Source organism: Mastomys coucha, unplaced genomic scaffold (assembly GCF_008632895.1).
Source record: "Mastomys coucha isolate ucsf_1 unplaced genomic scaffold, UCSF_Mcou_1 pScaffold8, whole genome shotgun sequence".
NCBI lineage: Eukaryota > Metazoa > Chordata > Mammalia > Rodentia > Muridae > Mastomys > Mastomys coucha.
Genome location: NW_022196914.1, coordinates 573,550 through 600,990, shown reverse-complemented (window position 1 = coordinate 600,990; position 27,441 = coordinate 573,550). Strand labels below are relative to the sequence as shown.

At 38.2% G+C, this 27,441-nt stretch overlaps 1 pseudogene; it reads left to right on the top strand.

Moving 5' to 3' along the window:
* The first annotated feature begins 5,850 nt into the window (after nucleotides 1-5,850).
* LOC116083826 lies at nucleotides 5,851-10,756 on the top strand (annotated as a pseudogene).
* Nucleotides 10,757-27,441: the final 16,685 nt, after the last annotated feature.

The following is a 27,441-nucleotide window of genomic DNA, read 5'->3' as shown; positions in this document are numbered from 1 at the left end:
AAAAAAAAAACATCCAAAGTTGATAGCAGCTCTAGCCTGTGAATAGAAAGATCAATATTTAGAAGGTCTGGCATTTCTATTCAACAGCAGCAGTAGCAACGACAACAGTAACGACAAACAAAACAAAACAAAAACCAGTATTAGGTTCCTTAGAACGGCCTATGACTTTTCCAGGCATAAACTTTCGATCAGGTTTGCAGTACCATGTATGAATTTAGACCTCAAAGCCAATCAGTAGGTGTTTGTTTTCCCCCCACATGTCATTCCAATGAACAGGCAAATCTTTCCTAGCAGGTCAGTATTGTATGTAGCAATCAGGACTTGGAGCTCGATGAGACCCTTGATGAGCCTCCATTTCCCCACTCCCCAGAAAATTTCTAGCACCTTACGTCCCAGTGACAACACACTACCAGGGAGTAAGTTTTCAGTTCAGTACTGCCTAATTTCTCTCTGTGCTACAAACAACATATCTACTATCCCCAGTGACAGAGATTTGCCATTCAGTCCTGGAGGCATTCATGAGCAAAGGTGTAGTCTGTATTGCTTTGAAGGACTCTTGGACCAGTAACATATAGGAAAGTAGCTGATGTCTGGGATTTTTGTTTAACAACTCCAGGCTTCTGGGAATAGCATTATCTATCCATACAGGGCACCTCCATTCAAATCTCTCTGGAAATTATATTTTAAATTAGCTTATAAAAATAACGTTTCCAAATGGCTTTATAGATTTCTTGTAAGTCTTGGTTAACCCCTTCTGCTTCATCTCTGTCTATTTTTGGCAATCCCAGTACCACTTTTTCTACCCTCATCTGACTTGTGTTCTATTCCCATTCCCCCTTCAAGGCCTCATCCCCATGCAACCTCCCATGACCATTTCTAGCTTCTCACTCCCCACAGATATTCCAAGTTAAACACACAAATCTAGAAATTTGAAGCTAAGATCTGCATATGAGCAAGCATGAAGTGTTTGTCTGTCTGGGTCTGGGTCACCTTACCCAACATAATATTTTCCAGATCCATTTATTTTCCTGCCAATCCCATGATTTCAATTCTCTTTGCAACTGAAAAGAATTTCATTGTGTATATGCATCACATTTTCATTATCCATCCATCAGTTGATGGACATCTTGGCTGATTTCACTTCCTAGCTATGTAAATTGAGAAGCAATAAACATGGATGCATAACAATCTCAGTGCTGGAATGTAGACTTCTTTGAGTATATGTTGAGTATGCTAGAGCTGGGTCATGTGATGGTTCTATTTTTATCTTAAATATAATTCTTTTTTTACACACTGATTTCAAAAGTGATTTTTCTTTCTTTTTTTAATACCTTGATTCACCTTTAATAATCAAATCTAATTGCATTATACAAAAATATCATTCTGTTGTAGACTAGAATTACTTTTATAATCTTTCAAAACTAGATTTTTATTTTGTTACAGACAGGTGAGTGTTGTCCAGTTTTAGTGATTTCCTGGTATTTTTTCTTTATTTATTTTTTAACATTTCTTTTTTATTAGATATTTTTTATTTACATTTCAAATTTTATCCCCCTTCCCAATTTCTCCTCCGAACCCCCGCTTATCCCATCCCCCCACCCCCTGCTCACTAACCCACCCACGCCTGCTTCCCTGTCCTAGCATTTCCCTACACTGGGGTACTGAGCCTTCACAAGACCAAGGGCCTCTCCTCTTATTGATGTCCCACAAGGCCATCCTCTGCTACATATGCAGCTGGAGCCATGAGTCCCTCCATGTGTACTCTTTGGTTGGTGGTTTAGTGCCTGTGATCTCTGAGGGTACTAGTTAGTTCATATTGTTGTTCCTCCTATGGGGCTGCAAACCCCTTCAGCCCCTTGGGTCCCTTCTCTAGCTCATTCATTGGGGACTCCATGCTCAGTCCAATGGATGGCTGTGAGTATCCACTTCTGTATTTGTTAGGCTCTGGCAGAGCCTCTCAGGAGACAGCTATATCAGGCTCCTGTCAGCAAGCACCTGTTGACATCCACAATAGTGTCTGGGTTTGGTAACTGTAGTTCGGAATACCCAAGATATAATTCACAGAACACATGAAGCTCAAGAAGGAAGGAAGACCACAGTATAGATACTTCTACTTTTGTCCTTCTTAGAACAGGAATCAAAATATCCATGGGAGGAGATACAGAGACAAAGTTTGGAGCAGAAACTGAAGGAAAGGCCATCCAGTGACTGTCCCTCCTGGGGATCCATCCCATATACAATAGTAGTTTTTCTAATTTACACTTCCACCAACAGGGAATCACTGTTCTTCATTTCCTGCATCCTCACCAACATTATTGGACCTTCATTTTTGTGATACAATGTAATATTGTTCTGACTGGGCAACATATGGTCTCAGAGTAATATTAATTTGCATTTTCTTAATGGTTAACAATGCTGACCACTATAACATTTATAACCCATTTGTATTTCTCCTTTTCAGAGCTCCTAGACCACTCTTTCACTGAGCTGTTTCCTTAGTGTTTAATTTCTTGAGTTCTTTGTAAGCTCTAGATACTAATTTTCTGTGAGGTAAATAGCTAGGAAAGCCTTCCTCTCGTTCTTTTGGCTCCTCGTCTATGAGGTCCCATTGTTGGTTCTTGATCTTCTCTTCTGGGTAATCCAAGTCTAGTTATTTAGAAAGTTTATGCCTGGCCGGGCGGTGGTGGCACACGCCTTTAATCCCAGTACTTGGGAGGCAGAGGCAGGCAGATTTCTGAGTTCGAGGCCAGCCTGGTCTACAGAGTGAGTTCTAGGACAGCCAGGGTTACACATAGAAACCTTGTCTCAAAAAAAAAAAAAAAAAAAAAAAGTCTATGCCTTGTGACTGCATAATCAAGCATTTCCCCTGCTTTTTCATTTAGCACTTTCATAGCTTCAAGTCTCACACTGAGTTTCACCGTCCATTTGGAGTTTATTTCTGTGCAGGGTGATAGGCATGTGTTCCAGCCACCTTGTTGATGTGCAGTCTTTGCAGCACTGTTTGTTGAAGATGCCATCTTTCTTCAATTTGTAGCTTTTGGTAACTCGAGACACTACATTTTGGATAGTCTTGGAAAAGCTCGTATTTCAAAATGAAATGTATAGTATCCATAGATATAATAATCATCAAGGTAGAAAGTTTGTAGGCTGGAGATTGTCGCTAGTTAATGGGAGTGTTGGTGGTGATGTGTAGGCCACATTTTAGAAAACCCATAAAGTGTTACTAAAATTAGTCAAGAACAACTTTTTTTTAAAGATTTATTTATTATTATATATAAGTACATTGTAGCTTTCTTCTGACACACCAGAAGAAGGCGTTAGATCTCATTACGGATGGTTGTGAGCCATCATGTGGTTGCTGGGATTTGAACTCAGGACATTTAGAAGAGCAGTCAGTGCTCTTACCCACTGAGCCATCTCGCTAGCCCGAACAACTTTTTTTTAAAAGTAAAGGATAAAAGTGATTCTCACACAATCTCTGGGAACAGCATCTCTCCTAGCTTACTTCTTATAACAAACAAACTGTGCTGGTGTAAGAAGTGAATAAACAAATATTGAAAAACTGAGCACTGTCTCAGATATCTTGGCATAGGGGCTGTAATTTGAAGAGACAAAAATAATAATAGCTTGACATAAACACAGCTACATTAAAGAATAACACATGAATATATATTGATTTCTTTGTGAGAAGTAATGCCAGGTTTAATTCAAACATATACAAACTTGTTTTATTTAAACATTCTAAGATAATAAAATTTATTATTAATATTTTTATAAAGTTGTATTGATTTCAATAATGATAAATGGGTCATAATATAGATCACTATCAATGTATTTCAATTTTAGTAAAATCTCTGAAGTGTAAAGCCTCCAGAGAAGGCTCTATAACATATAACTATTATTTCAGAAGATTCCTCCCATATTGGATTGGAAAATGCATGCACAGGAAAGTGTGAATGGCTTTTGTATTCATTGGCAAGTGAATAGTGTTTCCTCTTTTTTTTTTAATTACATGCTAAGACATAACAGGTAGAGATTTCTGGTTTCTTTGGAGAGTCAGTTGTGTCATGTGATGTTTTCTGGAAACTGTCTTAGAGGTTGTTTTTACTGAAACAGACATGTGGGAGGATTTTTTGCTAGGAACAGATATGTGGTGCTTTTTTTTTTTTTTTCTGGAAGCAGCCTGTAAAGTGGGCATATAATGTTTTGCTAGAGCTGATTCTTGAGAGGACACAGGATGTTTGGAAAGGGTATAAATATAACCCAACAGACAGTGGATGATGGTGTGTGGTATTGGTACAGCTTGCCACTCTTTGCTGGTCATCGTTGGGCTTTGCTGACACTGGTCTTGGCTGATGATGCTGTGGCATTGTTTCACCTTGTCATTATTTGCTAGTCGTTGTTTGTCTTGAATTCATAGAGAGAAGCATACCAAAAAAAAGTCTGGTAGTGTTCCACTTCTTGCCACTTCTGTGGACTTGAGCTGATTAGCAGAATCTTAGTTGTCTCTTCTGGATCAGACTTCCCAGGCTGATCCATGAATGGTGTTTGTGAGTGGATCCAGCTACTGCTGCTGATTCATATGAACTGAACTGCTGATATCTTGACGATGCGGATTCGATTTGGTCCAGAAAACTATTTCTAAACAGATCCACATCCTCCTTTGCCCTACTAACCTTTCATTTCCACTAACTCTAGTGGGTGGTGAGCTAGAAGGGAGGATAAAGCATTTAAGTACTCTTATTAAAAGTAGGTTTTGAAAATTCTAAGCCTATACAAAACCTTATTCCTATAGCAGCATAGTCACTATAACTATGTTAGAAATAATTAAAAATTTAGTAAGTTTTCAGGATAAAACATGATAAGTAAAATCAGTTTTTATTTCTATATTCTTTTTAAAAAAGGTTTATTTATTTGTATTGTATGTGAGTACACTGTAGCTGTCTTCAGACACACCAGAAAAGAGCATCAGATCTCATTACAGATGGTTGTGAGCCAGCATGTGGTTGCTGGGATTTGAACTCAGGACCGCCGGAAGAGCAGTCAGTGTTCCTAACTACTGAGCCATCTCTCCAGCCCTATTTCTATATTCTTAATGAACATTCAGTCACTCTTGCAATTCTTTCTCCCACAGAGCACAAGAAATGGAATACCAAGCACAGGTTCCTTCTGGTCTGTCTGGGCCGGTGCCCAAATAAAACCTCTTCTTCAAGTTGTTTTTGGTCATAGTGTTTTATCATAGCCATAAAAGAGTTTAAATGGTGTTTTTTTGTTTTTTTTCTAATAGGGTGGCAGTGCCTCTACTAGACACCACAGACTATTGTATAAAAAGCCCAGAACCAAGAATATGTTACTTTCTCTAGAGTTGCTGGTCAGAGGGGTTCTATAGATTCATTGTCAATGTTATTTGTTATCCTTAAGAACTTATGGTAAGACCATCATTCTGCACACACCATGTACTTAAATCAGAGAACATGGAGATATCAATCTTGTACTGACCTGGAAGCATCATCCCTATTGGCTAGCTTTCATAGTATTGAAAGGTGCTATTTACCTAGTGGTGAACTCTGAGAGCTACAGTAGTACCTGTTTCAGCAAGACATGCCCACTGGTACAATATTGGCACAAATACTTTCAGGTTGATTCATTCTAGAAGATAAAATCCATATCTGGCATCAATATTGGGGCCAAGAACATGTGGATAGACAGGTCATAGGCCCTATGGGAGAGCCTATTACTATTATTCTGCTAAGTGGTCATAGTGCTAAATTAATTCCTAACAACTTATTAAACCTATAGACTACTGCATTTCTCAAACCTTAAGAGAGAAGCTTCTATTTGCAGTACACAATGATTAACACAGGTAGCCACATCTGAACTGGTCATAGTGTAAACAATTAAAAAAAAAAACCTGCAGAATTCACAACCCTAAATAGAATATCTATATCACAACACCTCTTCAAAGGCTCAGCGATCACGGTGGTAGAGACAGTAGAGGAATTATAAGAACCAGAGGTGGTAGAAGAGTCCAAGGAAATAGCATTTTCCAGAGACAGCAAGAAAATTTCACATGTGGATAGGAGGTATGGCATCATGCACAGTACAAGCCAGAGTCAGCCAAGCACGCAAAGGGCAAGTGGGCATGAAGTCTCATCCCTAGCTGTGGAGCTGTTGACAACTGATAGCTCCTGGTAGAGGGAAAGTTAGTTTTCTTTAAGAGTGTATCTCCTGCCTAGGCTGAGAAACAACTCAGCAGTTCAAAGATATGGCTGCTCTTGAAGCCAATCCAGTTGGATTCACAGTACTCACATGGTGGCTTCACAACCAGTTGAAACACAAGGTCAGGGGATTTGACGTCCTCTTCTGGCCTCCATGAACACCAGGCATGCATGTGCTGCATAAACACACATGCAGGAAAGCTACTCATACACTTAAAATAAAATAACAATAGTTTTTTTGGAAGAGTGTGTCTCCTGGTAATTCAATCATATCCAGTAGAAGGCTACACATGTGAAAATATACAAGCTGTATAAATTAGACCTGTTGGGGTTTTAGAAATGATGAGACAAAGTTGTTTGTGTTACAGAAGGAGGGTGGATCTGGAAGGAGTTAGGTGAGAGAGATGAATATAATTAGAACATATTATATGAAATTCTCAAAACTAATAACATAAAATATACCTATAATAAATATGAAATTACACACACACACACACACACACATATGAAAACATTCTTGAAATAAAGTCAGGCATTGGAGCATATACCTTGTCTGTAACTTCAAACTAAGAAGCCAGAGTGAGAGATAACCTGGACTTTATAGCAAATCAAGTTTCAGAATATCCTGTACTACAGAGCAAAAGCATGGATCAAAATCAAAGCAAAAGAAGTTAACTAAACAAAACAAAAGGATGGCTCACAGAATGAGAGAAGGCACTGCAAATTGTATATCTGGTAAGGGTCTAATATCCAGGACACATAAGATCCTAAAGTCTTAAAGCTCAATAAAAAGTACAAAAATCTCAGCTGAAAAATAAAGTTACTGAACAGACATTTCTTCTGAGTAGCTATACAAACCAACCAATGAACCAAACAAAAAAAACAAAACCCAACAAACAAATCAGCAAACAAAACCCACCACAAACAACAACAAAATTCTCCATTGAGATGGTGCTTCACAATCATATGTAGATGAGAATATGGTGAGACAGACATCCTCCTACACAGATGTTAGGAATATAGACTGAGGCTATTTGGAAAACTGTTTAAAATATAGAATTACTGGAAATTCTTTCATTGTTCAGAATTGTTTTGGCTATCCTGGGATTTTGTTTTTCAATTAAAAGTTGAGAACTACTCTGTCAAGGTCTGTAAAGAATTGTGTTGGAATTTTTGTGGGACATGAATTGAATCTATAAATTGCTTTTGGTAAGATGGCCATTTTCACAATGTTAGTCCTACCTATTCATGAGCATGGGAGAACTTTCCATCTTCTGATATCTTCCTCAATTTCTTTCATCAGAGACTTTAAGTTCTTGACATACAGATCTTTCACCTGCTTAGTTAGAGTTATAGCAAGATATTTTATATTATTCATGTCTATTATAAAGGATGTTTTACCCCTAATTTCTTTCTCAGCTCATTTATCATTTGTATAGAGGAGGGCTACTGGTGTATTTGACTTAATCTTGTATTATATACTTTATTGAAGTTGTTTATCAGCTGTAGAAGTTCTCTGGTAGAATTTTGAGGGTCACTTATTTATAATTTCATATCATCTGCAAATAGTGCTAGATTGACTTCTTCTTTGCCAATTTGAATCCTCTTGATCTCCTTTTGTTGTCTTATGGATCTAGCTAGGACTTCGAGTACTATATTGAATAGGTAGGGAGAAAAGGGGCAGACTTGTCTTTTCCCTGATTTTAGTGGGATTGTCTTAAATTTTACTCCAGTGCTGTCTTGTCTGGCCTCAGAGGGAAAGGATGCACCTAGCCCCGCAGAGACTTGATGTGCAGGGTGGGGAGATATCCAGATGCAGCCTCAACCTCTCAGAAAAGGGTAGGAGAGTATGGAGGGCAGGATTGTGGGAGGAGGTGACCAGGAGGGTGGCAGTGAGTGGGATGTACAGTGAATAAATAAAAATAAGTAAAATTCAAAATTAAAAAGTAAAACATAACAAAAAAGTTATTGATTTTAAAAATGTATATAGAGTTACCAAATAGCCCAGTTGGCACACATCTAGCTATGTAATTGACAAAATAGAAAAACTGTCCAGCAAATATAAGGTTAACTATCCATACTATTAACAATATTATTAACAAAAGATAAAAGAAAATGTAGCCAAGATTGCCATCAATTTTGAGTGGACAAGTAGAATGTTCTAGATCACTTCAATGGAATATTGTTGAGTTACATAAGACAGAACATACCATGCTACATATAACATACATAAATCTTCTTTTGGTGTGTGAAGAATATTTCCCCTAGTGGAGATATTTGGATAATATTGGGCATGTTCTATTCATTAAACTTCATGTTTTAAATAGATGACTATGGTATATGGACATTCTATACATTAAACTTTACTTTTAAAATAGATGACTATAGGCGAGTTGCACTCTGCTGCCTGTGGGTGAGAGGTCTCTGGGATCAGGGTCTGTCCACCGCAGACATGATGAAGGGAATTTAAGGAATTTATTCCAAAGACAAAGACATGCCACAGTTTACAAATATGGGAAAGAGTTTTAATAAGCTAGTGTCTGGGAAGCTGAGGGAAATGTTGAACATATTTGGACCTCCTCTCAAGGCAGGCAAAACCCGAACCTTCTATGGTCTGCATGAGGACTTCCCCAGTGTGGTAGTTGTCTGTAAGCCACCTTACCTGTCCAGTTAGAAGTAAGGAGGCAAACACCGAACTCTTCCCCATGCATTTTATTAGGATCCTTGTAATCTTGCTTGTTACATCTTACTTATTTCTACTTACATTTTATTAGTTACATCTTGCTTCTTACATTTTACTTATTACTATTTCTACTTACTCCTATTCCTATTCTTAGTTCTATTCCTACAACTTACATCTATCCTTACATACTTACTCCTATCTATCATACTTACTCTTCTATATCCCATACTTACTCTTCTATCCCATCACCAGCCCTAATTCAACATACTTACTATCTCTACATACTTATTCTTCTAAATCTACTTCTTACCTCTAACCCATCACCAGCCCTAATTCTACATACTTACTCCTATCTCCACATACTTACTTACTCTCCAGTCTCTCTCTAGCCCCCAGCCCTTGTGGGTTAAATACTTTCCTTGGTCCCAATCAGCATCAGCTACGTGGCAAAGCATAATAGGCTGTGGGAATTCATGTCAGCTTGCATCACAAACTAGAGGCACTCAGCTTCTCCAACCAAGGGCTTGATTATCAATGCTCTCTGCTCTGGCCGGAAACCAGGTGTTCAAAATATATGTATATAGGGTGGCAGCTGGGGCTCCCCACAGTTGTCGGCCTTGGCAACAGATGGGCTGGAGTTGATGACCAGCAAAATTGGCAGGAAGGCAAAGAGAACATCAGAGCTGCTGTTGCAGCAGGATGCAGGCAGGTCCAAGACCTGGAGCTGGATCCCTGTGGAGGTGCTCAAGCTGCTGCAGAAGGAGCTTGCTGGGTCTCTATGAGTACGATGACCTAAAGCAGCAGAAGAAGGTGGCTGTGTTGGCGAAGCTCCATGGAAGCAGTGATCTCGAGGCCTGGGAGAAAGGGGTCCTCTTTGCTTCTGGGCAGAATTTGGCCCACCAGCTGATGGAGTCTCCAGCCAATGAGATGACACCAACCAGATTTGCTGAAATTATTGAAAATAATCTTAAAAGTGCCAGTAGTAAAACAGAGCACCATATCAGACCCAAGTCCTGGATAGAGGAACAAGAAATGGGTTCGTTCCTAAGTGTAGCCAAGGGGTCTGAAGAACCACCAGTCTTCTTGGAAATCCACTACACAGGCAGCGCCAATGCAACTGAAGCACCCCTGGTGTTTGTGGGAAAAGGCATTACCTTTGACAGTGGCGGTATCTCCATCAAGGTTTCTGCAAATATGGACCTCATGAGGGCCGATATGGGAGGAGCTGCAACAATATGCTAGGCCATTGCGTCTGCAGCAAAGCTCAATTTGCCCATTAATATCATAGGTTTGGCCCCTCTTTGTGAAAATATGCCTAGCAGCAAGGCCAACAAGCCAGGGGATGTCGTCAGAGCTAGGAATGGGAAGACCATCCAGGTTGATAACACTGACGCTGAGGGGAGGCTCATCCTCGCCGATGGACTCCGCTATGCACACACCTTCAATCTCAAGGTCATCATCAATGCCGCTACCTTAACAGGTGCCATGGACGTAACCCTGGGGTCAGGTGCCACTGGAGTCTTCACCAATAGTCCTGGCTGTGGAACAAACTATTTGAGGCCAGTGTAGAAACTGGGGACTGAGTCTGGAGGATGCCTCTCTTTGAGCACTATACACGACAAGTCATAGATTGCCAGCTTGCTGATGTCAACAATCTTGGAAAATACAGATCTGCAGGTTCATGTCCAGCTGCGGCATTCCTGCGAGAGTTTATGACACATACGAAGTGGGCACATTTAGACATAGCAGGTGTGATGACCAACAAAGATGAGATTCCATACCTGCGGAAGGGAATGAGTGGGTGGCCCACAAGGACTCTGAGTTCTTACTTCGCTTCAGTAAAGACAGTTCTTAGTTCAAACACTCATAAATTCCTCCATCTGTCATGAATTGGATATTTGGCCTTCATAACATTTTTGAATGAATGAAAATCTTTTAAAGACAAAAATATAGATGACTATAGTATGTAGATATTTTAGTAACATTATAGAACTGGATATGACAGTATCCAAATATTATGATATTATAATATGTCTCAACTTCCTTGAGAACTTTATTACATAATGACCTTTGCATTAAAAAAATAATGCCCTGGCTTTATTAAAATATTATTCTTAAATGCCCTCTTTAACACAGTCACTTGGTTTCTTGTGCTTAAATGTTGTTATTTCCATTTTTTTGAGTGGGTAGAAATAACCCCATGACATCTAAACATTATAACTGTAATAATGATGGTTATTATTGAATTTATTATTAAGTATGCAAAATGATATCATTGAAGCATATCCATATTACAACATATTGTACATATATGTTTAGTCAGATAGAGGCAAAGTCTCTCTAATGATCAACAGAATACTCTTCATACTGGGTTCAACGTTCTGGTTCCCTAGTAGCTGAAGTCTTATCATATCCTGCTGTTCTAAAAGCATTTGTGACCAGTATTTTTTTTTTTTTATGGCTGAAAGTTTAAAACAAATTTGACCCTGAAAACAGCTTTTAGAGTTAAGTGGTCTCTCTGTTCAACAAACAAGATGTACCAAGCATTAAATGTCTAAAATTAGGGTGATGTTGACCAGCCATTTGTTCTTTTCCTGGTAAGTTAACTACCAATGTTCTTGTTTAAGGCTTAGGACAGAAATAATGATCTTAATGTTAAGATATATCCTGGCTCTGAGATCATTTTGAACAAATAAATTTTAGATTTATAAGCTATTAGCAAGAAACTCCCCTACCTGCATTATTCCTTCTAATGATAAAGTCAGATGTAAACCCAGAAGCTGTCATTTAAAAAGCATGGGTGTAGTTTGCAGCTAAAATTAATAAATGATTTAGATGTTACTGTCTTTCTGTGGGAAATGAACAAAACATGCAAAACAAGCAAGAATGACTATGAGTTGGTAATGTCTCTCCCAGTGTGAGAAGTCATGTCCATATTATCTAAATTTATAGATGAGCACAGAAGAGAAAAACAAATTACACAGGAAATAAAGTGCTCATGCTGAAGGAACAGATGAGAATAGATTATAATTTAAAAGAGATAAATATATTTTTTCTCTAATGTAACTTTGCAAATCCTATATAAAATATAGTATGCTTATTTTGATCTTAAGGTTTCTCTGTAACAGTGGTCTTTTGAAAGAGTTAAACAAATAAAACTGATGCACACACAGAGCTGAAGCTTCAGTAAACTATAAAGAACTTGTAATTCACTTTTGCTTTTCTCCTTCCTGCTTATCCTTGGAGCTGCCTTCTTGTTCTCATGATGGTATGATTTGGAAACTACCTAAAATGCTCTCACAATACATAACATGGCTCTGTTCTGATATCTCTTCACTCTGATAATGTATAGAAGCTGGAAATAATTTTTAGATCCAAGGTTTACAATAAATCTGTAAGTCTACATTTGAAAATAAATATATCAATAAGATACCATGTCTGACTAATGGTTCATACATCGGAAGTTAGAATGGAGCAGGGGCCTAAAGGCTATTTTGAAAGAAGCAGGCCTGATTTCTACCCCAAATCATCACGGTAAAGGTGGCTGTAGGCTTTCTCTCTGTTGAACTTGACTTTGTGTGTCTCTGTTTGATTAGATCCCCTTAAGTCACATACAAGAAAGTACATTAGAGTACCTAGTTTTCCACTCCTCAGTTTATCTGTCCTTTATGCTATGGACAGAGATTAGAAATGTAGGTGTCTTTAAAATCTCTCTATAGTGTGAGGAAAGAAAGATCAAGTAGATGGAACTCCTAGTTTCATGTGTACTTAAGAAAATGTTATGCATTAAAATGTATTTTCTATATTAACAGGCTTGGTAAGATTTTGTTTGAATAACTTCGAATTTGAAAGTTTGAAACTCACTCCTCTGGCTCCCCTATTTAACAGAAATGGCCACAGCTCACTCAGCGTCACAGAAAAACTTTGTAGCAGGTTAGGAACCCAGCTTTACTGGTTTTCAATCCAGTGGCCATACATATTACAACAACTCAGTATAAACTACATATTTCTTATCTAATTATTTCCAGTTGATTGATTGGAATTTAGTTCTGATATTTACACCATTATATATAGATTAATCTCTGCAATCTACACTATCGCTACAATCATGAGTGCAGCACAAAATAAGTCTTAGTGGGCAAAACTGGTGTGTTATTTTAGTGAATAGACTAATGAGTGATCTTGTATTAAAAATGGTACATGATACTTGAAGAATGGCATCTAAGGTTGTCCTCTGGCCTCCACATGCATGTGCATACATATGTGCACATACCCCACACATACATGTGTACCTGTACATATAGATATGCATATACAAATTACACATAATGATTTAATAATAGAGAATTAGGGTTCTTGTAAATATCCATTCAAATACAGGAAAGAAAATATTTTAGCTGCAGAGGAATATTTAAAAGCTTAAAAGTACTTCAAATGCAAATCTGTGGGTCTAACTCAAAATTATCAGAGATTAAAAGTGGTCATTTTTGAAAGCATAGCTGGAGATGATAATCTCTAAATTCACCAACCAGTTTTATATGAATAGTGGGGTAGTCAGTCATTATATATATTGCAGTATGAAGTGCAAAATAATATGTAGGATGTATTCCTGACAAAACCTTCAAATCTAAATCTATACAAGAGACAGACTCTGGACCTTGTTTGGGCTTCAGAAACCTTAAAGCCCTGCCCCAGTGACACACTTCCTCCAACAAGGCCATATGTATTCTAACAAGGGCACACTTCCCAATTCCTCTCAAGTAGCACCACTCCCTAATAACCAAGCATTCAAATATATATGCCTATGGGACCATTCCCATTCAAATACCACATTACCCATTTAGTTAGATTTTTTTTCCTTTAAGATTTATTTACTTATTTTATGCATATAAGTACACTGTAGCTGTCTTCAGACACACCAGAAGAGGGTATCAGATCTCATTAAAGGTGGCTGTGAGTCATCATGTGGTTGCTGGGAAATTGAACTCAGGACCTCTGGAAGAGCAGTCTTAACCACTGAGTCATCTCTCCAGCCCCAGATTTTTTTTTTTTTTTTAAAAAAACAACACATAAAAGAACCCCCAAAGATACTATTACCAATTTTAGGATGAAAACTGTAGGAAAAGAAGCCTCAGATACTTTAAAAACTACATGAAATTCAGTGGAGGACAAGTGTTTGTAGTGATTAAATGGACTTAAAATACCCATCATGACCACACATGAGTGCACGGACATGATTTGAAACATGATCTGAATAAAACTGTGATACAGGAAACTTAAATACAATGAATACCATAACACACTCACAACTTACTCAGTTTATTAGGCTGTAATAGTGACATTGTGGTTTTGTTTAAAGAGAAATCATTATCAATTCATTATACAGTAAAAAATTTCTTATACTTTAAAACACTTGGGGAAAAATCCAGCAAAAACATGAAACATTGATAATAAAATAGTGATGATGTTTTTAAGTAAATGATGGTCTGTTAGTGTTCAACATGCTATTGTGCTGACTGTTTTAAAGTTTTCTTTTTGTAATTACAATTAAACATTTTTGAGATTTTAATTTAATTACAACACTTGTCCCTTCCCTTTCCTCCCTCCAAACTTTCCTATGAACTCCTTCCTGCTTTATTTCAATTTGTGGGCCCTTTTTACATTAATTGTTATTACATGCATACAGACACACATATATGTGCATACACACATATTTTCATACCAAAAATAATGAAAGAAGAAAGAATCATTGTCCACAAAAAAGTCTAAGGGTTATATTATCCTAACCGCCAAAAACATACCAACCTAGAGCAACACCTATCTCTAGTTTATTACCAAAGGAGCTAATTACATTACTGCCTTGGTATTAGACATTTATTAAAAATTAAACAACAGAATTAAAATATGTGTTTTGAGAACTTGCTTCTAGTAGCTTCTAGCAGCTACTCTTTTACCCTTGACTAAAGACCAGTCCTCTATCCAGGGAAGTTTTTCCTCTTTCAGCAGCAGGCAGCTTCTAGAGGGACGCATGAAGCACGAGGGAGGAAGGGGACACCTGCCTAGCCAGTCAGATCAGCTGGATTGACCCAGGAGATCAGTGAGGTGACAGATAACAGCCAGATTGTCCTCACATCCCCAAGGGTGTGTTTTGAGAGACTGCCGTTTTTTTCTCTCTGAGTTGTGCTAAGGTTTACATTTAAAAGTATTCTTGTTATAGGGTTTGAAATATAGGTCCTTGTGACTAATTGTAGTATTGTTATTTAGTGTGCTTCAGTGTGTAAATAAGAATAAATTGGCACTCTGGAAAAATGACTTTTAAATTTAAATTGAAGCGTTAAAGGAATAAGAAGCCCGGACCTGTTGAAGTGTTTCTGAGCAAGAGGCTTCTACCCCTTTCATTTTGAGAAGGGGCTAACTTCAGCAAAGGAGGACATGAAGTGGAGCAGATGGAGTGGGTGGATCTAGGAGGCATGGAGTGGGGAGGGGAAGCAGTAGAGTAAACATGCCAATGCATATTTTATAACATTCTCAAAAATAATTAATAAAAATACTGCATTAAAAGAAAGGTTCCCTCTACTGCTTGGCATAGTTTGATCAGACTAAGCCTCCTCCTTCCTTTGTGAGTAGGGTGAGACTCATCTCCCTTTCTCCCTCAGGCACTGACCATTTGACTTCTTTAACTACTACCTTGCCTATAAATCCACTTCCTTCCGGTAAGGTATTTCTCATTAACTAGCACCCCTCCCTGTTATAAAAGTCAAAGAGCATTCATTTCTCTCTTCTCTGTGCACTTTGGCGTTCACATGGTTCATCACCAGTTTGGTAGACCCTCATTATCTACAAAACTCTTCTGCTGTCTGCACATGGATTTCAGTTATTACCAACTGTGTGAAAGGAAAGAAGTGATACTGTGTTGAGTGTACTTAGCAGCAATAGCACTGAATAGCAGTTTTAATGCATTAAACTTGCTCAAGAAATCTGAGCCAACATTGCAGCACACTTGCCTTAGATTAAGTATCACTCTATCTGATTTAAAACAAATCATTTGTAATGCAGTACAAATTTCAAATGACTTTCCTTGTTCTGCTCCTGACACAGTTTTAAGCAGCTTCTTAGTGGTCCAAATGCGGCTCATAGGTAGTCTCTCTGAAGCCATGCAGAGTTTTTAGTTCTTTTTGCTGACTAATGAGGCATGCAAGAATGGGACTTTAAGAAGATTAACAAATACTTACATGTTCCATATGTACCCATTTGTTTCCCCCAGTATTACTGTCAGTTCTATTCTTCACTCTCTTAAAGCTCTAATCTATATTTTATGACTGATGTATTAGAGAAAAATTTCTCTTGCTTTGGTATGAGCAAGATGTTCTTTCTCTCAAATTATCCACAGGAGGGGAGATGCTGGGTGCTGTCCTGCCAGGAAGGGGTAGACACATTCTTCTCAGGCTACTGGGCTTTTCCTATATTTACCTATTTCAATCTTTGTACTGGACATATTCTCCTGTAAAATGAATTATTTTTAATATAATATAGTTAATAAATTAATATAGTAACTGTAGTTATTTATCCTAGCTAGTTCCCATAATGACACAGAAAAAAATAAGAGTTATGTTCAAGAATCACCTCAATACTTGGGCTGTCTACCTTATTACCCTAAAATAATCTGGCTACCTTCCAGCCATGTTCCCAATAATACTTGCAATTAGGACTTCTTTTTTTTGTAGAACTTTAAAGGCTCATTCCTTCCAGCCCTAGTAGCAGATTGTCTTAGTCAGGGTTTCTATTCCTGCACAAACATCATGACCAAGAAGCAAGTTGGGGAGGAAAGGGTTTATTCAGCTTACTTCCACATTGCTGTTGATCACCAGAGGAAGTCAGGACTGGAACTCAAGCAGGTCAGGAAGGAGGAGCTGATGCAGAGGCCATGGAGGGATGTTCCTTACTGGCTTGCTTTTCCTGGCTTGCTCAGCCTGCTCTCTTATAGAACCCAAGACTTCCAGCCCAGGGATGGCACCACCCACAAGGGGCCCTACCCCCCTTGATCACTAATTGAGAAAATGTCCCACAGCTGGATCTCATGGAGGCACTTCCTCAACTGAAGCTCCTTTCTCTGTGATAACTCCAGCCTGTGTCAAGTTGGCACATAAAACCTGCCAGTAAACAGATCTGTATCTCTTCTTCTCTCCTTCCCTGACTGGGAGAAGTCCTGCCCTTTTCTCTCTTCTGTCCAGCCATTGGGTTATCAGTATTTATTAACAAGGTAAAGAATAAATGGTAAGAATTGTTTATACAACTTGACAGGAGATTACTGTAACTTTAATTTTTTCAAAACCTATTTTTAATGTTGGTTCTTAAGTGCTTTAACCTCCCTTCTAGCCTACCACCCACCAGAGGTAGTGGAAATGAAAGGATCTGGAAGAAGTAGACCTGTTTAGAAAAGTTCTTTAGAGCAAATCCCATCTGTATTTGTCAGAAAATCAGTTCAGTTCACATGTCAGCAGCAGCAGCTCGATCCACTCCCAAATACCTCACAGATATACCAGCAATCCAGTTTGGTAGAGTCAGGATAGGAAACATGAATCAACAGCAGTGTGGCACTACCCAGCAGAGAGAGCCAGGCTTCAGCTGAATCAGAACAAGTCAGCAAGAGGGACCAGTAGGAATGTCAGGAGAAGTTCTTAACTGTGTCTCTCCCAGTGAAACAAAGATCAACAAAGACTGGAGATGAACAAGCACTACACAGCTAGCTCTACCAGCAAGCTTAGCCCAGCCCCCATCAGTGTTCATTGAGTCCTATTTTTACACTTCCAAACAGCATGTGGTCCTGCCTCAGCATGCTGAGTCTGTCTCAGCTGACATCACTATGCCAATTAGCCTGCAGAAGCAGTAAGGAACTAATCAGTCTGCAGAAGCAGTAAGGAGTGTACCATCACAATTTCTTTGGTGTGATTCTCTCTATGGAGTCCCAACAAATGCAGCTCAACTACACAACGTAAGTTGACCAATACATGTGTATCACTAGTGAAGAATCCTTCATCTCATGTCCTTCCATGTGCTTGCTTTAGCAGAGCATCGTTTCACCTGTGTCTTCTTTTGCAAAACATCCTTTCACTTGTGTCTACTTCAGGAAAACACTCCTTCACATGTTTGCCCCAACAAAACACCAACACTTTCCAAAGAACCTTTAAGTTTCTACTTCACATTACAATGTACTATCCAGTTTGAAACAAGATGTGAGGACAGAGAAACCAGCATATGAACAACACAAGGAAAAACTTTACACAGTGCGTGCACGCATGCGCGCGCTCACACACAAACACACACACACACACACACACACACACACAAACACACACATACACACAAATGATCTGTATATTCTCCCTGAAGACTCAGAATGCCATAAACAGGCTTGGCAACCAGTGCTTCACTTTACTCTGACCAGAAATTTATGTAAAGATATACTTTTTCAAACTTTTGGAATTTACTGTTGGAATTATCAGTCCTTTTTGACCTTGATAGTCATGGGAACTACCAGTTTCCGAATTGCCCTTAAGGTCAGACTTTCTTTGTAGCCCAGGCTTTAAACTTCTTTATTATTTACTGTAAGGGTTCAAAATCACTGAAGGAAGACCCCAGACTCAGATAGAACATTTATTCTGCAGAAATAACCAACATATGAAGGTCAAACATTCTCTAAAATGGTGACCCAGACAAAGACACTTAGACCCCTTCTATAATAGGACTGCTATCAAGTCCTTTCTGATGTCGAAACTGTAATGAGAACTCTTCCAGTTATCAAGTGCCATGAGTTAATATTCTGAGACAGCAAGCAGACATCTACAACTTAGAGTACATTCCAAGAGGTTGTAAAACCATTAACCAACGGTCATAAAGAGGGAACTAAGAATTAACTTTAGGTGCAAGGACAGAAGATAAATTATTGACTGTGTTTATTTATATAAAAGTTTAAGGATAACTTAGTTATGGCCTTTATCTCTCCATGACCCTGTAGAGCAAGTTACAAATGATGAATAGAGCCAGATAATTACTCTAATGGATATGCCTGTAAACACTCTGTGGTAAACTTCTTATTCAATTTATGATTTGAATTTTTGTGTAAATTTGTGGTGATCTTTTTAGAACTTAGAAATAAAGGCTAAGGTCACTTTTCAATGTGTCCTATTTTCTTCTTGATACTTGAACTAGCAGGCAGGGAGTTAGAGCCTTGCAGTTCCTGCAGAGATAGATCAAAGGCTACTTTACTTAATCTCCTGTTGTTTTACTATGGGGTGCTAAGTGTCAGAGACTGCTGTTCCTTGAGTGGGGGATTTCATTGTCTTGTTCCTAGAGCAAGTCTTCTTCCATGGTCTTATGATTTAGTTTCTGGGACTTATGCTCTATTCCTGAAGCTGGTGCCTTATAGCCCTTTTTTGAAATCAGGCCTGGTCCTTACATAGCGACAAATTGCCCTTACATGTTGCCCTTTCATTTATGTTTCAGTATAATTTGAATCAGGGCACACCTTCACTGACAGTCTAATTCTTTAGATATAGATTCTTGTCAAGTGGCAAATACTTGTATAAATTACTGGATACATTTTCCACTTCAATTGTTTTCTTTTTCTTCAACTCTGTTCAATTCCTGTGCTGTTACTTTTCTGTTTCTATGATGAAGTACCTGCCAAGTTACTTAGGATATAAAGGTTTTGTTCTGCGCCATCATGTAAGGCAAGGCAAGGCAATGAAATTGTGGTGGCATAAGCAAGAAGCTGCTGATTACATTTTAGCCACACACAGAGAGTAGAGACAAAGGACAGGACATGGGGAGGCCATGAGCCCTCAAAGCCCACCCTCAGTTGTGGGGAACCACAGCTGCCACCCTATATATTTGGCACTTGGTCTCCGCCAGAGCAGAGAGCATTGTGATAAACAAGCCCTTATTTGGAAATGCTGAGTGCCTCCAGTTTGTGATGCAAGCTGGCATGATTTTCCGCAGCCTATTATGCTTTGCCACATAGCCGATGCTGATTGGGACTAGGGAAAGTATTTAACCCATGAGGGCTGGGGGCTAAAGAAGAAGGGAGAAGAAGAAGAAATGAACGAATGATTCTGTAGTACAAGGTTCTTGAATAAACTGCTTGGAGAAGAGTTCGTAGTCGCCTCCTTATTTGCGCTGGTCGGTGAGGTGGAGACACTCAGTGACATAATTCCTCTAGTAAGTTTCTTTATCATAGATGTTCTATAACCTCCCCAATCAGTGATCCTATCTGGGCACTAGCTGATTTATGGGGTCATTTCTTGTTCAAACAATCACAGACTCTAAACCTGGAGTCTGTAGTTTCACAGTTCTAGGTTACTTTTGGATTTTAAGAGGCTCTAATGTGTTAAAAATCATACCTTCTATGGCTTATGGTTTACCTACTTTTATATTTATTTCCTCTAAGACAAGAACTTCTTCAATTAAGGATCCTCAGAGATGATTCAGAAATGCTTCAGAACAAAAGTGCAGTTTATTAATTTGATAATGCTCATATTTCTTACCAAAAAAAAAAAACACAAAAAACCCAGGAGCTATCAAGTATAAATTAAAGTGAAGCAAATATATCACAATAGATTTATCAATAATTATGTATGTTTGTCTGTAAAATGTTAAAGGATAATAGCAACTTATATTAACTGACTCCTGACTATGTGGTACTTCATCTTCATTTTCAACCTTTGTTATAATCCTATGGACTGGACATCATTTTAATTTGATAAATGAGAAAACTAAGAATTAGTTGATTAATTTTCCATGGCTACCCAGAAGGACAGAACTCTAAGTTGTAATCTGGCCTATTCTAAACTTGTAATTTTAGTGTTCTTTTTTTTTTTTTTAAAGAATAATGATTACATTTTATTCACATATGAATCCCCAGTGAGTGTCTAGTGTGTTAATTGATGACTTAGAATTAATTGTAGTACTGCTAAGCAAGCCTGTCAACACCTGTGATTCCAGTTGATGGAAATTTCTTTCAAAAATTCCAAAGCAAGAATTTCTCATTCTAACCACATTGCTTTCAGATATACTCACGGCTTTGGATTGTGAGTCTTGTGTGCTAATGCACCTATTTGCCGCAACAGAGTTTATTGTTTCCTGGACATTCATGTTAGCTCAGAGCGCTGAACTAAACATTTGTCCCAAAAGGTTTTGGTTATTTCGTCCAGAATGAGCACTTTGTAGTATTATCCTGGGCTCATTCAATGTCAGTCTTGTTTTTACACTACACAAAAGCCTACTGTCTAGCTGCATCTGTAAAAGCTGAGCTCTTTATCATTAGCTCTGCCCTGTAATCTGGTAACTCTGTAGTTCCCCACCCTCAACCAGGCCTCCAGATCAAAGGTAAGATGCTAAGGAAAGTTTCACACTCCTTGCTTGCCCTGCAACCTTAGGCTCTGATCCAGGTTGCCTCTGCTGCTATGCCTTCTTGCCTACTAACATTTCATCTTAGTTATCTTGAGCTGCTGAAACAAAATGACATAAGCTTTGTAGCCTGTAAATAACATAAACTATTTTCCTGTAAATTCTAAGATGAAGATGTTAGTAAATTTATCATCTATTTAGGGCCTAATGTCTATCCCCAAAATGATACCTATTTGTGCCCTTACATAGTATAGGGGACTATCTTTGTTTTTTCTTTTAAAGGACACTTATCCCATTCACAAATTATCTGTCATGATCATTTTTTCAAAAGCCATACCTCCCAATTTCATACCTCAGGATTGATTTTAACCTCTGGTTTTGGTGATACAAGTATAGTGCTTGGCAACTGTCCCCTTGGTTCCTTATGTTCTTTTTATTATATTTCAGGGACTTCTTTTTATTCTAAGAGCCTTTAGTTTGGGGGGAATGAAGCAAGGCAAAACAATTAAATAAGTAAACCATACTATGGATATGATTCATAGCATAAATGTCACTTCACTCAGAGTCTAAGTGTCTATCACAGAGCCTACTTAACGATAATCAGTCAAAGAAACTACCATTACGAAAACAAAAAAAAAAAATAACAAATTCTACCAAGGATGTCTGAACATAGGAGTCCTTATATACTGCAGGTGGGTACGTAAACTGGTGTAGCAATTATTGAAGCAATATGGAGGTCCCTCGAAAAAATCTAAACACATAAGAATGATATCATCCTGCTATACCACTTCTGGATGTATATTCAAAGGACTCTAAGACCATGTGTCACAATGTTTCCTACATATTCATATTTACTGTAGCATTATTCATAACATCCAAGTTTCAAAATAGGGCTAAGTATCTATTGATAGCATAAACAATAAAGAAAATGTAGCATATTGTGCCCTCCCCCCAGCTTTGAGCATGCTTAATCAGACCTTGTCTTTGCCACAGCCTGCTAGCCCACCGAGGGTGGAGTCTTCTAACTTAGGTGAAGTCTATTCTGCCAAGTCTGCAGCTTCCTACAAGGAGCCACTCCCTGCTGAGCTTTCCTAACTAGCTCCTGACAAAGCAACAAGATGCTGACTAGGTGACAAGATCCTGGCATAGTGGGGAATTGGTTTCCCCCTTTATAAACTCAAGCTCATAAGTAAACATTGGGCCTTGATTAGAAACTTTATCTTGGTCTCATTTATCTCTTGCCATCCCCCCATTCAAGCTCCAGCTTTTCTTTCAGGAACCCAGTTCATATAGCTGCTGGCAGCTACAGTATATGCGCACAGTGGATTTTAATTCACCCATCAAGTAGGACAAAACTATGTCATTTGTTAAAAAATTGATGCAGCTGAAGATAACTATGTTAAAAATAAGGCAAAAGCAGAAAAACAAACACATGTTTTCTTTCATTTGTCAGTACTAGAATTCTTTTTGAATATTCATATATAAAAACATATGTATGAAGGAAGGAAGGGAGGACACCAGTGGGAGGTAGAATATCTTGAGGATAAAGGGAGGGAACACAATGGAGATGGAGCCAAAATACATGTTATATTTGAGAGAAATGCTATAAAACCCAACACTCCTACAATGAATATGCAGCAATAATAGATGAAAAAAAGATCTAAAACCCTTTGGACAGTAAATGAGTGAATACGGCATTTGTATCTAGTAATAAGCTTCATGCAGTTGGAGCCATCACTAATGGCTGATGTTGGTGTTTCTGTGCACTTCCTGGTAATGTTTTTCCAGAACACTTAAAATACATGCTTCTACTTTGTGTGCTGACAAGCTGAAATGCACTTACATTAGAGTTAACTATAAACCTCTTATATTAGATGATGTTCTGGGTACAAATATTTCTCTCTTCTGAAAGAGAGAACATAGGAACTTTCAGGTACCACTAGGAAAATTGAAAGAATAGAAATTTGTAACCTGGTGGGTTGTGCTTTTCTAGTCTGCCTGTGACTAAAGCAAGATGGTGGTCTGCTTTCGTTCTTCTCAGTGTCACTGACAGAGTGATGGATGTGCATCATAAAACTCTAACCTTTCCATTTAGCATTTTATAATTTAAATGTTTTGTTGTTTGAGAATTTCATACATGAGTGCTGTAGTTCATTTCCATCCTTCCCTCTTCTCCCTCCAACTTCTACCATGTATCCCCAACTCCCTTTGCAATTCATGATGTCTTCTTTACTTATTATTATGCTGTTCATATCCATTTAGTGCTGACCACTTGAGATTGGATAACCTACTGGGGAGCTTGATCCTGAAGAAAAATGATTCTGTTGCCTGTATCTTTTTATCTAGGGTTGGGCCATTATGAAATTTATCCATCCACGTTGGTATACCAACTGCTATTGTCACTATGCAGGTCTTGTTCAGGCAACCTTATTACTAGGATTTTATGGGCAGAACTTGATAGTAAGGCCCTATTGCTAAAGATACCACATACTTCAGACACAGAACTAGGAGATTTGAGTTGGTACTAGCCTGGAAGCCTCCTCCTTAGGGACTGACTCTCATTGTTTCAGAAGGTACTATGCAAGCTTCCAAGGGAAAAGAGAAATCAATGATCTTACTTAGCTCATGGTAAAGCCTGTGATCCACAATAATGACTGGACTGGTATGATATCCCTAATGGTACAATAGTGTTTTCTGTATTCTTGGAGATAACAACAGTGGTCTAATTGGACATGAGGCCCATTCAAAAGAGAAAATTCATGCCTAGTACTTCAAAACTAGCCAAACTATGCATCAAAATATTTTTAATGAAAAGAAGAGAGATGAGGCTTGATGACGAGGAATAAATGAATGAAACCACAGAACCCTGTGACCATCTCTCATTTCAGTTCTATTATTTTAATGAGGTCAATTTCCAAGGAAGCTAATATCTAATTAATTTATAAAAAATATTCTTTCAGTAGAATATTATGATGTTAATAAACTTTCTTCTCCTTCTGAATTACATTAGGTCTTTCTACTATTTGCTTTCCTGTTTTAGCATAATTATTTATTATTTCTATTTCATTTTATTATTACCAATAAAAGGTTTTGCACAGAATTTAGTATGTTCATTATTCCCTATTACCATTGCCATGGAGGTCCAATTATTAATTTTAGAATAATAAAGTAAGCTTTAAAGTATTTTCTAACACAGCAAGTTCAAGGCCAGTGGTTACCATAGATACAAAACCATTTTACAGCATCTTTTGCCTGTGGGGAACTGAGAAAGGTATCTTTTCTCTCTTGTACTTGTACTTCTACAGCTATGGGCACAAAACTGTATCTGCATCTATTCCATAATGAGCTAGAAAAAGACTCAGCTGAACACCAGAGACTTAGATTGTCTTCATTCATGTTAAGGAGCTAAGTTTAATGCCATGAGTAATTAGAACACCAATAAAAGGCAAAGTGATGGTAGATCAAAGATCAGCAACTTTGTGGAGGAAGTCAGTTTACAAAGAACTAAGTACAAGGGCAGAAAAACCACACCCAGTGGTATATGGAGAGACTAAAGACAGACAACAGACCATATGGTTATTTCTACCAGACTTGCAAGTTGTTCTTATAGAGCAGGTCAGTTGACGAGGGCAGGTGTTTCATTTTTGTTTATTTTTATTTCTAGTCATTAGCAACAGTACCACTTTAGACTGTGCAAGTGGAGATGAGCTAAATGTATGAAAATGGGCTAAAAGATTCCAGATTGATTCTAATAATATCTTAACAGGGGTCTAGACAATGTATTACTCAGCCTCCTGCCTTTCTTGCTCAAGTGTCTTTATTTCTGCTTGTTCACTGTCATGTACTCATATCCAACTTGATATTGATGACCTTGTCCTATGTCCTTCACTAGCATGTGCCCAATAACCACCTCTGGTTAGGTTTGTTTGTTCTTGGCGGCCCTAGTACCTAGTAAAAGGTCCACTCAAATAGTCGTTCAGTAAGTGGTCATTGAGTCAAAAATAGCCAATATACCTTCTTCAGAACTCACACTTATCTGAGGGCTCTCTAAATCCCACAAATTATGGTTCAAATGTAAAATATCCTCCTTTCCCCAAAGTTCATATTTTCAATGTTTCTTTCCAAGCTGATGTCACTGTTTTTGGAGACTGTGTTACTTTAAGAAGGTTGGGCCTACCTAACTGAATCAATTTAGCCAATCTGGGAGTGCCTTTGCCAGTAATAGGCTAATCCTTGTTTCCTGTCATGTCCTGGTCTGCCTTTCTGTTCCTTTATGGCTTGAATAGCCTCTGCTCTTACTGCTGTGAATCAGGCTATCAGGCAACAAGGTGACTACCATGGGTTCCCTGTTGCAATACACTAAACACACAGGAGTCATATGCCACAATGTATTTCTTTCTGTAAGTTATTTTTCGTCATATTTGGTCATGGTGATGCAAATATAGCATACAAAATATTAATAGTACATATAACTCAGAAATGTGAAAAAGAGATTTATGAATCTAAAGTTTGGATATTATTTTGAAACTCATTTTATCTGTCATTGACATGGTACTGTCTGTAAGGAAAATGCCCAAAGCTTTTCCTTCAAGCAAATCCTTCAAGCAAAACAACTTGAGAATGTCCTTGGTACACAGTATGTGCAAAAAGGCGGTATTTTTTCAAAATGTTGAAAGGATGTTTTAGCACAACTGAGGGCAGATATGTGAGAATGAACAAAAAGACAATAGATGGCCTGTTCTATTGTCATCTCTGCTCTTTTCAATAACTTGAAATGTAATTTTCAGCTATAGAATATACAGCCAAGCTGGTCTTTCCACTTCCTAGCTGTGGTACATTTGTTGGAAGTGAGCATCTCTGAGTGTAGTTCAATGCCCCTTAAGGAAGCCAAGTGCAAAGGTGACCCCAAGTTTGACATAATGGTAAGAGAATGTGGAAAGTGTCTTCTACCTGCTCCAAGTGCATAGTCAAGTTACTAAAGTAGCAAAGTACTAAGTTTAGAAGGAACTAATTGACTTCAAATTTACCTTACCTTAAAAATGAAGAAGAATGTGAAACAAGCGAAAGTAACTTGATCAAGGCATCAAAACTCTGTAGTCTCACATCATCGGATTTATAAACAAAAAGAATGATTGAAGTAGAAACTTAAGGGTTAAGGGAAAGTCTGTTAGATGGTGTTTTGCTGGGGCAAACACATGAAGGAACGTTTAGTAGACACAGGTGAAAGTATGTTCTGCTAAAGCAAGCATGTGAAAGGACACCTGATGAAGGATTCTTTGCTAACAACAAACATGTATTGGTCCGTCTTACATTGTGTAGTTGAGCTGTATTTGTTGAGACTCCATAATGAGAAATATACCAAAAAACTTCTGGTAGTGTACTGCAGTTTGTTGCTGCTTCTGTGGACTTAGGCTGATTGGCAGAGTGATGTCAGCTGAGATAGACAAACATGTTGAGGCAAGACCTGTGGAGGACATGTGATGTTTGGAGAGTACAATAGGACTGAACTGACAGAGATGGAGACTAAGTTAGGCTTGGTTATAGAGCCAGCTGAGCAATGTTTGTGGGTCTTGTGTCTTCACCGATCTTTGCTTCCCTGAGAGAGAGGCACAGCTGAGAACTTCTGGTGTTCCTCCAGATCCTTCCTGCTGACTCAAGTGGAGGCTGAGGCTTGGTTGTTTCTGCTAGGGAGTGCCACTTGCTGCTGATTTGTGTTTGCAAGTCTGACTCTATTGAACTCGACTGCTGGTGTAGCTATGAAGAGATTGTGAGTGGATTGAGCTGCTGCTGAATAGAATTGCTGATTTCCAGACAACACAACAGGAGTTGCTCCAAAGAACCTGTCTGAACAGGTCCTCTTCTCATGTTTTCTTTCTTTCCCACTACCTCTGGTTGGTGGTGGGCTGCAAGGGAGGTTAAAGCATTTAAGAGCCATCAGTAAAAATAGGTTTTGAAAAAATTAATGTTACACATGATAAAATGTATGTTTGGGAAATAAATCAGTATTATTTACTGTTGCTTTATTTATGGTTTATAGAGGAAATATTTCATATTCTTGATGTTAACCAACAATATATCTTTACCCATCAATTCTAATGTCTATCTATCTGTTTTGGCCTACATATATGTGTGTGT